Here is a 14,957-nt window from a genome sequence, read left to right as displayed (position 1 = left end):
ATTTTAGCTTTCTTTCTCTATGCTTCATCTCTCAGACCATCTGTATAGCAAGGTGACTTATGAACAGAAAGCCATAGCAGCCTTGATTTCAACACTGTCATATTCACTGTCATGTACTAGTACTGGATATGCTCCAAGACACTTTCACTAAAGAGGACTCTGTCGTTACTGCACAATCTGTGACCAGACTAATTGGCACACCTGCTTTCAGGCTGTTGTTGGGAAAGCTTGCACGATTTTAAGTATATTACTACTCTGTAAACCTCTTTTATAATCTTATGTAACTGTCTGCATCTTAAATCATACGTTTTCAGGGTTTATATTTGTTTTGTTTCATTTTACAAAGTGTCATAAATTAATGGCGTTAGGTTTTGTTGTGTACATATATATGTAGATGTATGCATCTGTATATATAATTACATATACAATTTCTTACCAAACGAAAAAAGTTGAGTGTTTTTCCATCCAGCCAGCCTGTCATATTGCTTTCCACTACCACAGTTGCAATTTATATTCTCATGTCATATGTGCATTTCAAAGAAGCGCACACATGAGTAGATCATACACATTTTGATGAAGAGAACAGCCTTGCAGTACCATTTTTAAGATTCACTTTGCCTTCCTCCTGTCTGCGTTTATCATTAACAATCTTTTCCCAAACCTTCCTTTATTTATTTATTTATTTTCCCAGTCTCTAAACTACTTCTAACAAGCAGCAACTCATGGCTTGTTTAATATTTTTATGAATATTTAGTAAATCAAATTCCCTTTCTCACTTTCGTGTATCAATTACTATTTTCCAAAATAAGGGAGACCCATTCCTGTTTCAACGCTTACTCTACAACACTTCAGATGCTTATTTAATATTGTATTAAATACAGTATTAAATACTGGAAAAAATGATAAGTATTTCATTTCTGGATTATTTTTTCTCTCCGAGATTTACAGAAGGTGTTGTCTCTCCCTTCCACTTGGGAGACCTTTAGATGTCAGTTCTAATCCAGCTTCTTTTAATACAAAGGGGCTAATACTCATGCTTCTTACTGACTGCTCCTCATAAAACTTTTGCTTCTTTTTTTTGTTGAAGCCTTACAATCTAAACAGCAGTTTTCTAAATTTGAAGGAGATCAGATCATACTTCAGTGTTTGAGCGAGGTCCATAAAAGCTTCCTGAGTTGACATACAAGTCATATAAGGTACCACTGAGGCACCTGTACCTATGGAGCAAGGAGAAGGGAAGGTAAATGAGAAGTAAGGTGACCTCACAGTTTAGATATACTCAGATGCAGAGTTTTGTATGGAAATCATCGACTAGTCAACATCTATGCATTAAAATACGACATGTGCGTATTGCCAGAATTTTAGTGACTCTTGGAATGGTCATGACCGGACACCTACATTCAGCTGACGAAGGCAGGAGAATTCACTCTCTAAATGGCAGGGAGGAATCACGGGCCAACTTCGCAGCCCCCAGCGCTCCGGACTATTTGCCGGGGCACGCCGGGTTGTCCCGCTGCTGTCCGCGGTGCTGAAGCTGCGCCGCCACCCTCCGGAGCGCAGCAACTTTCCGCCCCCGCCCGTGCGTGCGTCCACGAGGGCACATTTCCTGGGAGCACGGCCTGTAATTAAACTAACTCCTCCCTTCAGCTGTAATAATTGCACCGCCAGAAGCCCATAGGAGCGGCTGCTTTCCTCTCGCTCGCCTGTTACGCCCGCTTTCTTTTTCCTTTATTTTTTTTTTTTCTTAACAGAACAAGAAAACTTGCTCTGCCTGAACTGACTGAGCTGTCGACTGCGGACTCAGAGGGCTGGGGGTGGAGGGCACTTTAATTTCAGCAAGGTCTGCGCGCTGCCTTTCCCTGATAAACTTCTGCCGGCAGCACCCCCAGGCTCTCCCCGGAGCGCATCTCGGGCTTTGCTGCGGCGATGCCCAGGTAAGAGCCGGGGCTGGGGTCGGGCACTCTCCGCTACACCCCTGCTGGCGCCACGGGAGGCTGCCAGCAGCACTCCGGCTCGGGGAAGAAGGGGAAGAGGGGTGGCAGGAGGAGGAGGATGCCGGCAGGGAAGTAGCGGGCACGGGACTCAGGAGCGGCATTTCCTTAGAAGAGATGACAAGGGGGAAAAAAAAGGAGGGGGGTCAGGGGGGAAGGGGGGCGGGGGGGCGATGTCCCTCGCCCCTTCGAAGGAGACTTATCGCTCTGGGTGAGCAGACAGTGCGATGCTTCTTCCGGGGAGGGGACTCCCCAAGACCTGCCTGCCACCCAAGCTCGCCTTCTGCCCAGGGCAGTGCCCGTGAGAGGCCGGGGGTGAGCAAGGAGCCGCGGCGATGCGCACCGAGGCTGAGTGCTGCGGGGAGGAGCCGGGCCGCCCCTGCTCTGCCTGCGCGGCCCTGGAGGTTGTGAAATCTCCTCGGGCCGCCCCTCCGCGGGCAGCCTCCCCCTCGGTCACCACAAGGTAACTCGGGGGGAGGCCTCGGCCTGGTGGGGGGCAGAACAGCTGCTGGGACAAGGGCGCAAAGCTGTCTCTTGCTCCCCGTTAGGCTGCTCTGGGCTTCCCTTGATGGCAAAGCCGAAGTGAGGAGCTCTTGTGGAGAAAGGATCGAGGAGTTCTGCTCGTTGATTTTGTGGTACGGACAGCTTAGGGAGTAAAAACGCCGGTCTTTTATTTCAAATTATGGATAACAATATACAAAACAGATTCGCTCCTAAATATAAGAGTGCAGTATGTAAATCAGAAATTGCAGACTTCCTTTATTAATCCAGGATTAGTATCATATATTCAATTACGTTGATTTAATGGTAAGGGAAAGTTAGGCATTAAAAATAGTTGTGATTAGTGTTTGGAAATGTAATGCAAAAAGCAAACAAGCTTGGTGACACTTCCCTACATGCATATTTCAAAGAAAACCCAGCCTTCTAAATTTAATATCACTGCAACCAACACAGCAGAATCCTTTCATCTGCAGTCTTCATAACTTCAGATGACATTTCCCATGAATAAGAGGAAAGGTATCGATTGCATACACATGTTTACAGATAAAGAATTTATGGTCAGGATGGAACACTAATAGTCAAGATGGAAACTGATGTGGGCCTTTAGGATTGCAGAAGTAGTCTCTAATCTCATTGCAAAATCTTAGGACAGTAATAATCAGGGTACTAGCTGTAAATCAGGAGAAATAATCCTACATTCCGAAGATATGGATCACTATTTGAAGCTGTTGCTATTGGGTCATGTGTTTTGGATTTAACCTGGAGTAAATATTGCTAATGAATTAAAATACTTGTGGAAAATCAACTGCATGTTATTCCTAATGTTATGGAGATTGATGGAAATTGATTGTTGAGTTACATGTTAAGTATCACATTCCAGGTACTTCTGTATGAATGGTACATGTTATACTATTTCTCAGGCATCTTTAGGCAGCTGGAGATAGCAAGTGCACAGGTGGTTGCTTTTTGGCACTCCTAAAGTTTAATCCAGAAGTACAGAGACAAATTTATGAAAGCAATTAATTCATTTGTCTTCTGTCTCATTCTGGGCAGTGAGAAATAGGTCTGTTCTGCTGGAGATCAATTTTGGTGCAAGTAGAAGGTTTTTACCTGTGTTTGCCCATCCAAGCTTCTATAAAAAAAACGAGTGAGAGGAAACAGAATAATTAATATGGACATAGTGTTTTCATAAGGACATTGGTATAATTAGTGGTTATAATGTTTATTAAATTGTCAGTCTTGCTTAGTAGCTTTAATAACTTATATGCAAATGGAGTCTCATACTCCTACTAAAGAAAATATAAAATAACAGGCTTACATGCTTCTTTTTTGGTTAGCATGAAGAAATTAGGTGTACATGCAGGTTCTTCCTCTCTTAAATGATCTCTTCATCTTTATAGAGGACTCCTACCTGATCTTCATGTCACTCAAACATCTGATAGATTATTTATGGTGCTGCTTCTCTGAATAGTAATAAATTTCATCAACACCATTATCTCTGACTTCAGGATGAATGAACAGTATCTGTGTAGAAGTCAGTAGAGTTCTCCAAATTAAAATAGGAGAAAAAAATGCAAATGCTGAGCATTCCTTTAACCCATAATTCCTAAATTTAGCAGGTTATAAACAAACTTTAGAATTACTGTGGAAAAAAAAAATGCAATCCTATATCCAGTCATGTAGAATTGATAAGGAAAATAAATAACTTGATAGATGAAATTTCTTACCAAGTTTTTACTCAGCTACAGTAGGAGTACATTCTGATACCCAGTTGTGAGCAAATTCAAGTGCTAGGTGGGTGTTCTTACCTCTTTTTGTCTTCCATTGATTATTTTTTTTATATGGACTATAATTAACAACTGAGGGAGGTCATGAGACACTTCCACACGAAGCATTTGAAATTGCTTAATGTATCTACAAAACTGGAGCCAACTTATCTGTTTAAAGAACATTTTGAGCTGGTGATTTTCTTTGTTGGCTGTCTGAGCAGTGGGGAAATGGTTTGTCTGACAGCAACTCCCTTTAATTTTTTTTCCCCCTATGGAATAACTGAGCTTAATGAACATGTGGAATTGCCAACAGCTGAAGTCTTTATCCATGGTTCAGCTCACTGAGAAAGCTGAGGAAGATCTCCTTAAACTTTGAAGTTGGAGTACCTGCTAGAGAGTGAGCTAGAAATTGTAAGAAACAACAAATGACAACTTGAGAGAGAAGGAGGAAGCAGTCTGCATTTTTGATTTAAAATAAATAAATAAATAAATAAATAAATAAACGGAGCCTACACATCTATTTATCCAAGTATCATACCTGCAGTATTTAATAAGCCTCTGGTTATGCTTATTTGCATATTTAGGTTACTGTGAGGGAGAGAAAATCACATAAAAAAAGAATGTGAGTGCCACTGTGCAAGAGAGAAAAGCTGTGCAAGAGAGAGAAACAAGCGATGTGGCACCAACCAGAGCTGAGGAAGAAGTCACCCATAGTGGACAAGATGAAAATGTGTAACTTGACATCAGGGATTAAATCAGGAGTAAGGGGAAAAAATAATGCTAATCTTAGTCAAAAACAAACTCAGCCAAGATGTCAAAATGAGCTACTGCTTGTATTATGTTGTACTGATGCTCAAACATTGATTTCTTTGTTTTGCTTTAGTGTTGTTTTTTTTTCCATGATATCTATTAGCATGATCTCAATCAGCATAATTTCTTAATGAGTTCTACCTGGCACCTTAAAATTTCATGGGATTTGATTCATATTGTCTTCTGGGATTTAGAATGCCGTGAGGAAAACCTAGTATTAAATCACACAAAGTTGAGTTTCAATGTATTTGTTTCTCCTTTCTTACCTATTTTTGACAAGATGTAGAAAATAGGTTCTATTATGACTTCTGAAATCCAGTGCCTCAAAGAATGTTCAAGCTTTTCAGTAAACATATGGCAAATGTCCTACATCAATAGATCCTAAGTAGTGGATGCAGAAACATTTTCTTCCCTTTCCACTCCCTAAACAAAAACAATCTGTCAGAGAAATATGATAACTAGAGCCTAGATTTAAATATATAAAATACTGGGTGAAGGATAGATTTAACATGTCTCCAGAATCCTAGACACAAGAAAAGACTTTTTAGCCTCTCAGCAGACATCTTTCCTGAAATCACATATCTGTTTGTAGCCTTGGTGTATCAGGTCTTTTAAGTCATTAGGTATAACATCATTATGCATAGGAAAGCCATTCAAAGAATTTATAGAGGATTTTAAAATGTATTAGCTATCATGCTTTTTACCCTTAACAAGTCCAGACAGCTAAGTGCTGGAGAGTTACCCTTTAAAAAGACATGTAAATGTAATTACAATAAATATTAAAAACTGTCAGACTACTTTCAAAAAGCTGTTTGGTAAATCATGCACTTTCTGAATATATGAAGGTATGACATTACTGGTGAAGGAGGAACATTAACTTTCATATTAGCTACCATGTTTAGTGTTACTTGGATTTTGCATACATAACAGATAAAAAGTAAACTATTCCCATCTCTGTTGGTGCTTCCATTCATAAAATTAAGTGAATTATTGAATGGTCTCATTCTTCCGAATTATTTTTTCCTGATTTTTTTTTTTTTTTTCTCCCCAAGATTATTGGTTAAGCAGGTGAGCTTTTCTTAAAAATTATGTGAAACATTATTATGTCTATTTTGATACATATTTTTGTTTGGACCCATGGGAACATAATTATAACCTAATGAGATTCAACAAAGCCAAGTGCGGGGTGCTGCACTTTGGCTAAGGCAGTCCCAGATATTTATACACACTCGGAGAAGAACCCCCTGAGAGCAGCCCTGCAGAGGAGGACTTGGGGGTCCCGGTAGACAAGATGAGAAGGCTCCATAGAGACCACACTGTGGCCTGCCAATATTTGAAAGGAGCATATAAACAAGAGGGGGGAATGCCTGCTTATGAGTGTGAATAGTGATAGGACAAGGGGAAATGACTTTAAACTTAGACAGGAGAGTTAGGTTAGATATTAGAAGGAAGTTTTTCACACACAGAGGGTGGTGATGCACTGGAACAGGTTGCCCAAGGAGGTTGTGGATGCCCCATCCCTGGAGGCTAGGCTGGATGTGGCTCTGGGCAGCCTGATCTGAAGATTGGCAACCATGCACATAGCAGGGGGGTGAAACCAGATGATCATTGTGGTCCTTTTCAACCCAGGCCATTCTATAATTCTATGACTCTATATTTGTAACTGTACAAAAATAATAAAAAGTGCAAGCCAGAAGGGACTAAAGTTTCTTTCAAGCACATTTGACCATTCTATGTATATTAAACAACTCAGCTGACACTTACTCATTCATATTTGGCTGTTAAGAAAGGTGAGAATCTTTCACCTAGTCAAACTTTAGCATGCTACTTGTATGTACTTGGGATGACTGGCAAATTCAACTACCATCTCTTATCCCTCAGTTCATTGAGGCCTGCAAGTCTGTTGGCTACTGCAGGAGACTGAATCATTGAGTTGTGCAGCCCTGTTCCTATGCTGGGAAGCTGAAGTATGACTCTGTTTATGTGCTCCAAGGAATGTGCAGAAGGTTTCCCAAGAAAGTTCTAGCAGAGTTTTGCCATTCTTACTTGTGTATGACACATCTTGACATTTCAGAATGATTTCTATCATTAGAAATACTTTGTGACACTTATGTAGACTGTTACTATGCCCATTCTTCTGATGAGTGCAGGATTTTTTTTCCTCATGTGTTCTGGCTGTGTCAGTGGAAGGAGTGCACCTCCAAAATTAACTTTTTTCCTGTATAAAATTCCTCCTCTGAAGACATGAAGCTGGAATTAAAGTTTGTAATCTGAGCCATAGCAACAGTACATCCTCCTAGGCAGCAAAGAAATATTTGCATAAGCACACTGAAACATCTTTAGAATGCTTGGGTTGCCTTGAGAGGACTGGAAACCCCACTTTCACTCTCACCAGGAAAAGAGTCACTGGGAAAATGTCTTTATGTTAACTTTGTTTTCTCTATATACTTAAAAGAAAAAGTGAATAGATGCATTATTCAAAATGCTGTAGAAACTGGGAGAAAAGAAACACATTATGTATGGAGCCAGGAGTTGGACTTGATCCTCATGGGTCCATTCCAACGTGGGAAATTCTATGATTCTACATTACATCAACCTCCATGCACTTGTGATTTATGTGAGAGATGAAGTAGAGCATTGTAGCATATCCAAGATGTGAGAAATGGGAGGATGATATACATCACCTTTTGTTCCTTTTGGTTACAGAAATTTAATTATCTTACCTACTATAGTAACCCTCTTTTCTCCTTCAAAGTGTATCAACAGAAAACACATCTTAAATCTCAGCACTTTCTAATGTACATAGAGAATGTGGAAAAGATACCAGAATAATAGTTGATAAAGAAAGGCATTTGTGTTTAGGCAGTGCATTTTTTTCTTGCTCTTTGTTCCCTGCTCTCTGTTTGCAATAGACCTTTATCTCAGAAACTGGTACTTCTTACAGTTTTTAGTTTTATCCTTTGAGTATTTTCTCCACGTGTGTCTGAGATCAAAGTTGTTATCATGTGAACTTAATTTATTACACCATTCTCTGTGTGATGGGCTGCTATTTCAAAGGGTGCAATACCACTATTAATCATAATAAAAAAAATGCATGAAAACAGTCCAAAATATGTGCCAGGCTCTTCAGTGTGATGGATGCACAATAGATAGCACCATTATTATCACTCAGCAACTTGAAAACTTTTGATTCTCACATTTTCTCCCTTGCAAACATCATTAACTTGTTCATGGGATCAAATAGTTTATGGAATATATATTACTCTTCTACTCTCCTTTTCCTCATCCTTCATGCTGTATTAACAGTCAGTTATCTGGAATTTCATAATGCATTGTTAATTTCTTAGTATTTGAGATAGAAAAGAAAAACAAAACAAGTGGTTTTATGGAGTGAAAGTCAATTCAATTGATTTTATTCTGCTAATGCAAAAGTAGATTGCATGAGTGATTGTTAATTAGGAAACTTGTATTTATTGGCCACAATTTATTTAATCCTTGTTTTTGTTCTCTTTCAATAATCAGCAAGATCCAAAGGCCAAAATAACAGTGATAACCCTGTGAATAATTCCCTTGAAGATTGATTAAAAAAAAAAAAAAAAAAAAAAGCTGTGCACTGTTGAGGCTCACCAAAGATTAAATCCCTTTGTGTGGTGGTGGTGGAGAACATCTTACAGTTGATGAGAAACGTTCACATAGCCATAGAAAGTAGGTATGCTCAGGTGAAAATGTACAGTGTTGCAAGCAGCTGTGTCACTAAATGTTATTATCTGATGGTAAATGCAACTATCTCGTAACAGGTAATGAGAACTCTATCCCTTTCTCAGAAGGGGCAAAGCAGCACTGGTTGTAGTTCAGGGCAGAATGGGGAGAACTAAATGACTTTGGAGTCCTTTTCTCACCTGCCAATACTATTCATATGATATGAAAATCATAACCTGCAGGTGTAGGTAGGGATGAATCACAGAATTACAGAATATCCCAAATTGGAAGTGATCCACAAAGACCATGAAGTCCAACTCCAGGCTCTGCACAGGACCACCCAAAAATGAAACTTTGTGTCTGAGAGCACTGTCCAAGTGCTTCTTGAATTGTAGTAGGCCTGGAACCATGACCACTGTCCCAGGAAGCCTGTTCCAGGGCCCAATCACCCACTGGTGAAAAACTTTTTCCTAACCCCTCTGCCAAAGCAGCTCCATGCTATTCCCTGAAGTCCTGTCACTGTCACCAGAGAGAAGAGCTCAACGCTACCCCTCTGCCCACCCTCATGGGGAGCGGCAGGATGGCATGAGGTATCCCCTCGGTCTCCTCTGCTCTGAGCTCAGCCACTCCTCTTGCATTTTGTCCTGAAGACACTCTTTCATCGAATTCATAGCCCTCCTTTGGACACTCTCTACTAGTTTTATGACCTCCTTACACTGCAGGACCAAACCTGCACTCAGTGCTCAAGGTGAGGCCACACCAGAGCAGAGCAGGACAATGCCTTTCCATGCCTGTTATGTTACAGTTGGCCCTTTTGACTGCCAGGGTGCACTGTTGACTTGGATTCAATTTTGCCTTCAATCAGAACCACTGGATAAAGAGAAGTGTGGTATTTTGAATGTTTTGGAAGTGAAGGGAATCTATCTGTGTGAAAATTAAGGATTAAGAATAAGTGTACAAGCAAAAATTCTGCTAGCTTGATAAAGCTGACTATTTCAAACTTATCCAAAACATGCTGATATTTTATAACATATACACCTATGTTAGAAAGTTATCTTGGTCTTTCAATAAACAAACAAATAAATAAAGCACACACTTGATTTTAATGAGAGATGTGTCTTCGGGATCAGTCCCGGTAGATTCTGTGATTCTTCATACTATTGATTTGGTGCTACAAAATAAAATAAAAATAAAAGTGATTGACTACTTTTTAATTTTAACAAGGGAGTATAGAGGAATCAGTTGATATTAAGGTTTGCAAAGGTACTGAACACAAACCTGACTATAAGTTACTGAAATAATGTTTTAATACCTTACTGAATAATCAGTAATTACTAACTAGTATTCCGAATAACTCCTGATAAACACATTTTTAGAAAGTTTAGTTACACCACACAGCTTTCTAGGCAGTGTGCATAGTTCTGAAGAAATTGTTAGAAAGTACAGAAGAACATATTCTGATATTACACTGATACATTCTAGCAATGATTGAGAGAGCATGCACGAGTGTGGGAGCAGAGCAGAAAAGATGTCTCATATAAGCATGACTGTGCACCTCAGCCTATTTCATACTTAACTTAGGTCCAAGCACCCCTGAGATCCTCCAGCAGCCAGTTGAGGTTATACACTGTTCTCATATTGCTTCTGAGTTTAAACAGGAAAAATTTAAATAGGAAAAGTCTTATCACTATTCTGCATTATGCTGCGCAAACAATTCTGATACTGCAGCGAGGTCCTCATCAGACAGTATCTGGTTGCACAGATGGCCCTCAGAGGGTTCTTGTATTTATAATGTCTTTGGTAATGCACTAACAGAAATGAGGTTAAAGCATACAGTCTTTATAACAGGCAATGTAATACATCAGCGATAAGTTTAATTATTTCTAACTGCATCAGTCTGGGTTATGATTTCAGTTACATGGATATAAACACACTTGCTGATGCCAAAGATTTTCATGCACTTAAGGAAGATCAGAATCTTCCTTTCTTTCAGGTACATCAGAGATTCTCATTCAGTAAGATGAATCACATAGAATTTTCAATCTATAATAGTAAAAGTTTTAATATATCCTTTACATTTCCATAGTCGTCAGTGAATCCCTGTGATTAAAATAATCCAAGTACAAAGGATGTTTTGTATAGGTTTATTTTTGGCCTTTTATTTTTCTCCTTTTGTTTTCATCTGTGCTATACGGAGAGAAAAACAGAACTTCAAAGAGAACTCAAATGACTAGGTTACCTTCCAAAGCGAATTTCACAAAGCAATAATAAATTTACCAGAAAACTATCATATTTTTGCTTGTTATTTATCAAACATTTAGGAAAAAAATTCTAAACAAAGATACTTCTAAAGTCCAGACAGTCAGGGTATTCAGCGATTCACAGCAGACCAAAGTATATAAAATAATCCAAGCAGAAACAAGAAAAAAAGCAAAATGGATGCAAGTTATTGCCATTCCCAAATAAAATTTTAAATAATCTCTTTGTCTTAGTGGAAACAGCAGTAAGCCTCTAATAACACTGTGAAAATCACCCACGCTACTTCTACAAAAGTCTTAACTATGACAAATTTCAAACTTTGCTACACTTTCTGATACAACATATTTATCCATGTTTGCTGATTTCTTGCCAGCTGACTGCACCTGTTTCATTCTAAAGTAGTTACAGCTAATTGCCAATAAATGGAGAGAAGGTACTCTTGCCATTTTGTCTTGACTGTTTTACTGGTAAGCATTCTTACAGCTCTTCTTTTATTTTTCTTCTTTTTCCTTTTAGGTAAACTATTGCTATATTAAAAAAAAAAAAAAGACTAAAATAAATAGCAGCCATTGATCTTTGCCCTATGATTTCTAAAGCTGGAAACGTGTGTGTAACTGTTTTGAGTTGCTGGTTACTGTAATTGAGCCTCAATTAGAGAGACCAAAAAAGGGGTGGGTCTGGCTTTTTTCTTTTTTCTTTTTTTTTTTTTTTTTTTTTTTTTTCCCTTCCACTGGTGAAGAGGAAATAGTTGCTTTAGAACAAGAGAAGGAGGAACCTCTTTAGGTAAGACTTCACATTTCTGTTAGCTTGCTGTTTTTTCTTTTCTGATATGGTTTCATTTTTTAGCAGTGTTAAGAGAAAATATTTCTCTGATGACTTAAAATGATTAATGAGGTTTTTATCCTTTGTAAGCCATAATTTGTATACTTTCTGATTTTATGTTTTTCTAACAACAACCAAATCAAATGTATTTTAAAGTCTTTTTTAATTAGTATTTTTAGTATATACTCTTGTCCCTTTTTAGGAGATAACTAGTGGTAAAAGAGAGGTAAAAGTTCTTTTTATTTTCTTCTACCAACCTGTCAAGCCTGTTAGTCACTTTCTTGCTGCATGAGATGGGCTGCACCAACAGTAGCGTGAGTTCACACGATATAAATGTTGCTATGGACTTGACAGTTATGTTCTTCTGCAGTAGCGTAGCTTCTGAGAACATCTGTCCTTTAATTAAAAATGTGTTTATTTAAGTTAGCCCTCTCATCCTAAACCTATTGTGTGGAAAACAAGGTTGTGATCCGAAGGGGATTTGTGTTTTGGGCTCTGAATGAGTTTTATGCTTACATGGCAATCTCCTGTTGGATTTTCTTGATAAATGGAACTTCCAGATTTACAAACATGGCACAAGTTTTTCTTTGCTTGTTTTAATTCACAAACATTGCAGATAACACACACACATATATATTTTTCCCCTCCCATTGTAGTCCTATGTTATTCTTACATATTCTGCACCTTCCCACCCTGTGCACCAAACTACATTGAGTTTTATTTTTCTTTACTGGATGGTTGCTGCAGTGTAAGGAAAATTTCTCTCAGATTCAAAATAAGAATTCAAAATTTTTGCTTCTTTTCCTTTCCTTCCCCTTTCCTTATTTGTGGTTTAACTTGGCAAGTAGCTAAAAGCCATACAGCCTTTTGCTAGCTTGCCCCCTCCCAGTGGGATGGAGAACAGAACTGGGGGCTGGAGGAGGGGAAGGAAGAAGTAGAACTAGTATTTTGAGATGAAAGGTATTTACTAAGACTGACAAGGAAGAGAAACATAACTAATGTATTCATACACCCAAACATTACTAAATATACATTTAGAAAACAAGTGAGGCACAAAATAATTGCTCACCATCCACTCACCAACATCTAGTCAGTCCCTGAGTATCAACAGCCATCATTCTAACCAATTACCCTCAGTTGTACAGGTTTCTTTTTCCACACTGTACCATATACTAGGGCATATCACTTTGGCCTGTTCGGGTGAGCTGTCTTTTTGCAGTGTCTTGTGCCTCCCTAATCCTGCTTTCTGGCAGGACAGTAGGAGAAGCTGAAAGTGTAAAAGTTCTTGGCTCTGTAATGTACTGCTCAGCAACAACCAAAACATCAGTGTTGCTACCAGCACTGTTTTCTTCATAAAGCCAAAACACAGCATCGCACCAGAAACTATGTAGAAAATCAGCTCTGTCCCAGATGAAACAACAACAATATTGAAGCAAAAGCTCCTCAAACATTAGAAGATTTCCTGAGGGACTGTGGCATTTTAACATTTTCTTGGTTGTGTCATTTATGTCACAGCCACCAGGCTGTAATGTATGTAATATTTGTAGAAATGCTAGGCTTTTGTGCAAGTCCAACTTTCTTTAGACATGTCTAGACATGATGAAATAATAATAATAAAAAAATTGTAGAGTTTTTAATAAGTAGTAGAAAAGCAGATAAATAATTGCTCACACTGAGAGTCACAGATGTATCTGTTATTCTATTTCATGAGTATTCTTTTATGAAGCTATCTTTTTTCCAAGGTATTGCTTTTACAAAACTGCTTCTTTGAATTTGAAGAGGCTTAAAAACAATGATTTTTAAGGCGATTATTCGTATTGAGTGCTCCAGTCTTAATTTGGGACTGCTATTTACAGTTTTTTGCCCCTCTTCTCAGGACTGAAAAACAAAGCAAACAAACAATGAACGTATTGTAGCTTCTCTTTCTCTCTCCCTTCCATATGCCTGCATGGGAGTGGAAGGAGAGAAGCTCCCAAGTATTTATTAGGGAGGGCATTGTTCTGCTGAAATAAGAAATGTTCTAGTCAGTTTAAAACAAGCTCACAATGAGAAACTCAAGGTGTTTGCAGCACTGAGGATTTATTTTTTTTTCTGCACAGGTTAGTTTCATTAACCAGTTTTGAAGCATATGACAATTTTACATCTGAGCACCTACCTCAAATACATGAGAAAACTTTTAGTGACCTGTGTTAATAATTGGGCTGCTGACTAAATGAAGAAGTGGAAATCTTAGTCACTGAAGACTGGGGAGGTGGGGAACCTTAAAACAAATAGCCAAAACAGGCAAGAAAACCCTGTTTCTGTTGCCTGTTTTCCCCCGTTCATAGAGGTAGATATGAAGAGTAAAAACTCAAGGTTACTGTTTGTCTACTTCTAAATTACTTCTGATTGCATAAAATAGCATTAGCTTTTATTGAATAAAGTAAGGATACTCTTCATCAAACGCTAGAGATCAAATTTGAGGTCTGAGGCTTAGTAAATGTTATGTCTGAGCCTTTTATTCTGGTTGGTTTCCACACCCATGGGTTTGTCAAATACATTCTTTTCTGCTGTCATTTTTCCTGTTTCCTTAATGTTTTCTTAATTCCTACAATATTGTTTGCAATAATTTTGAAATATTTTAAATGAAAATAATAAGAATATTTTTTACAACACCATCTTTAATTGAAAAATTAAATGATATATCTTTTTACAGTATTTGATAATGCAATGGCTGGAAGACCACTAACTATCAGATTAAACAGCTGGACACACTGGTTATTGGCAATTATTCTGCTGCCATGGAGTCATCGAATCAGTGGACAGGGACAAGGTAAGTGAAAATCTTTTTACTATTGAGTTGTTTGCTGACCAAAATAAGAGGAAACAAATGTGAGCCTTTTGAATGTTTTTTTTTTTTCTTTTTTTTTTTTTTTTTTCCACTTGCTCGGTATTGCATATAGTTGGAGAAACAAGGGTGTGTGATGTCCTGAACTTGCATAAACTTTTTGTCAAAGAAGAATATCAAAATCTGAAATATTTCAGTTGAGGAGCTGAATGCTGTTTGAATGATATCATCTCAGGTCTTTATGGGATTATCTAGATGCTTGAGCTTGTTTTCTTGTGC

The 14,957-nt window shown here is 38.4% G+C and overlaps 1 long non-coding RNA gene across 1 annotated transcript; it reads left to right on the top strand.

Moving 5' to 3' along the window:
* Positions 1–1,558: 1,558 nt before the first annotated feature.
* On the top strand, positions 1,559–14,721 carry LOC146762576 (uncharacterized). The gene is made up of 2 exons (XR_014938850.1): positions 1,559–1,934; positions 14,547–14,721. It is a non-coding gene; the product is annotated as an uncharacterized LOC146762576 (long non-coding RNA).
* Positions 14,722–14,957: the final 236 nt, after the last annotated feature.

Source organism: Coturnix japonica, chromosome 1, assembly GCF_054131305.1.
Source record: "Coturnix japonica strain WE chromosome 1, WE-NBRP24, whole genome shotgun sequence".
NCBI classification, from domain to species: Eukaryota; Metazoa; Chordata; class Aves; order Galliformes; family Phasianidae; genus Coturnix; species Coturnix japonica.
Note: the sequence above shows the minus strand (reverse complement) of the source record. Positions and strands in the feature narration are given on the sequence as shown.